The 2636-nt window shown below is 68.8% G+C and overlaps 1 protein-coding gene across 3 annotated transcripts in view; it reads left to right on the top strand.

Moving 5' to 3' along the window:
- The first annotated feature begins 247 nt into the window (after positions 1-247).
- LOC119850778 (fibrous sheath CABYR-binding protein-like) overlaps positions 248-2636 on the top strand; it is a 12742-nt gene continuing 10353 nt past the window's right edge. The window contains exon 1 of one of the 3 annotated variants that reach the window (XM_038389339.2): positions 248-375. The gene's annotated coding sequence lies outside the window, so the exon portion shown is untranslated. Of the gene's footprint in view, positions 483-1146; positions 1302-2636 lie in introns of those variants that run through there. The other 2 variants (XM_038389337.2, XM_038389338.2) reach the window with 2 other exon arrangements.

Here is a 2636-nt window from a genome sequence, read left to right as displayed (position 1 = left end):
GCAGAGCCCGGAGTAGAGGCCATCTCTCCTGGCCTGAGGGCTGCTTTCCACCTGCTCCATCCCAGGTTTCGGTGTTGGGGAACTCAACCAAGCAGAAAGAAGAGGAGGGAGAAGGCAGCATTTGTGCCAGGCCAAGGTGGGGGCGGGTGTCCGTTTACCAGACCGTGCGCAGGGTGCCTCCGACAAGCGAACCCTGCAGCTGACCTCTCCCCCCACCACCCCCGCCGGGGAACAAGCCTCCGTGGGTCGGGAGCCAGCAGAGGGCGGCAGCAGGCTCGCCGGCGGCTCGCCGTGCCTGCCACTCGGAGGCGGAGGAAATGAAGGCGAGTTCCTCTGAGTCAGGAGCCATTAGTGGAGCGCCCAGCGCCAAGCGCCGTGAGTGCGGCCGCGGGGAGCCGGGGCGCGGAGCCCAGCCTGCGGCGGGGCGGGGCGGGGGGAGCCGAGCGCCGCCGCCGCCCGCCGCCGCCGGGCGCCCTGCTCAGGTGGGACGCGGGCAGCGGGGCCGCAGCAGCCGGGGGAGGGGGCGAGCGGCGGGGCTGGGAGTTCGGGGACAAGGGCGAAGCGCCTGGCCGCCCCGTCCGGGCCGCCCCCGGGAGCCGAGCCTGCCGCGAGCTCTGCCCGGGGGGCGACGCAGGCCCTCGCCGCCGGCCCCGCTCGGCCAGCGGGACCCACTGGCTGCGGCGCTGGCCGGAGGGGCGGCGGGAGCGCGGGTCCCGGCCGGGGGCCGGGGATTTCCCCTCCCCGGCGGCGCCAGAACTTGAGCTTCGGCCGGGCTGGCCCCGGGGGCTCCGCGCGTCTCCCCCTGCCGCAGCGGCGGCTCGGCCGGGCTGGAGCCGGGCCAGGCGGACGGGAGGCGGCTCCGGCAGCGCGGAGCCCGCCCGCGGCTCCCATTGTCCTCGGTGGGGACCGGGGCGCCCCGGGCTGGGTGCGCTCCGCCGCCGGCGCGGGGCTGGGGCAGCAGGGGGCGGTGCAGGCGGCCCCTGGGAAGGGCCTGCCGGGGGGGGCGCCCAGGAGTCCCGTGTCCCCCCCCCCCGGCCGGCCCTGCAGCCCCAGCCGCGCCGCTGGGTCCGACCCGCGCCCCGCCGAGCGGGGGAGGGGGAAGCGAACAAAAGGCTGCCGCCTGCCAGCCCCGCCGCTGCCGCAGGAGCAGCCCGGGGGGGGCCGGGCGCGGGCGCGGGCTCGGGGGGCGGCTCCAGCTCCCAGCCGGGCGGGCTGCGCTCGCAGGAGGCCGCTGAGCGGCTCAGCGCTGGGGTGGGGGGAGCGGAGCGGAGCGGAGCAGATTAGCTCCCCAGCCGGCCCTGGTATGCAGAAAATGTGGAGCTTGGAGAGTGTGTGTGTGTGTGTGTGTGTTGTGTGTGTGCGCGCGCGGCATGGCCCTCTGTGTGTGCACATTATGGCCCTGTGTGTGTGCGTGTGTGTGCGTGCGTGCGCACACAACGTAGCCCTCTGTATGTGTGTATGGCATGGCCCTGTGTGTGTGCACGGCATGGCCGTGTGTGTGTGTGTGTGCGCGCACATGACGTAGTCCTCTGTGTGTGTGTGTGTGTGTGTGTGCGTGCGCACACAACGTAGCCCTCTGTATGTGTGTATGGCATGGCGCTGTGTGTGTGTGGGTGCACGCGCGCACGGCATGGCCCTGTGTGTGTGCACGGCATGGCCGTGTGTGTGTGTGTGTGCGCGCACATGACGTAGTCCTCTGTGTGTGTGTGTGTGTGTGTGTGCGCACACAACGTAGCCCTCTGTATCTGTGTATGGCATGGCGCTGTGTGTGTGTGGGTGCACGCGCGCACGGCATGGCCCTGTGTGTGTGCACGGCATGGCCGTGTGTGTGTGTGTGCGCGCACATGACGTAGTCCTCTGTGTGTGTGTGTGTGTGTGTGTGTGTGCGTGCGTGCGCACACAACGTAGCCCTCTGTATGTGTGTATGGCATGGCGCTGTGTGTGTGCACGGCATGGCCGTGTGTGTGTGTGTGTGCGCGCACATGACGTAGTCCTCTGTGTGTGTGTGTGTGTGTGTGTGTGTGTGCGTGCGCACACAACGTAGCCCTCTGTATGTGTGTATGGCATGGCGCTGTGTGTGTGTGGGTGCACGCGCGCACGGCATGGCCCTGTGTGTGTGCACGGCATGGCCGTGTGTGTGTGTGTGTGCGCGCACATGACGTAGTCCTCTGTGTGTGTGTGTGTGTGTGTGTGCGCACACAACGTAGCCCTCTGTATCTGTGTATGGCATGGCGCTGTGTGTGTGTGGGTGCACGCGCGCACGGCATGGCCCTGTGTGTGTGCACGGCATGGCCGTGTGTGTGTGTGTGCGCGCACATGACGTAGTCCTCTGTGTGTGTGTGTGTGTGTGTGTGCGTGCGTGCGCACACAACGTAGCCCTCTGTATGTGTGTATGGCATGGCGCTGTGTGTGTGCACGGCATGGCCGTGTGTGTGTGTGTGTGCGCGCACATGACGTAGTCCTCTGTGTGTGTGTGTGTGTGTGTGTGTGTGTGCGTGCGCACACAACGTAGCCCTCTGTATGTGTGTATGGCATGGCGCTGTGTGTGTGTGGGTGCACGCGCGCACGGCATGGCCCTGTGTGTGTGCACGGCATGGCCGTGTGTGTGTGTGTGTGTGCGCGCACATGACGTAGTC

Source organism: Dermochelys coriacea, chromosome 2, assembly GCF_009764565.3.
Source record: "Dermochelys coriacea isolate rDerCor1 chromosome 2, rDerCor1.pri.v4, whole genome shotgun sequence".
Taxonomy (NCBI): Eukaryota; Metazoa; Chordata; order Testudines; family Dermochelyidae; genus Dermochelys; species Dermochelys coriacea.
This window is presented reverse-complemented; position numbering and strand designations above follow the sequence as displayed.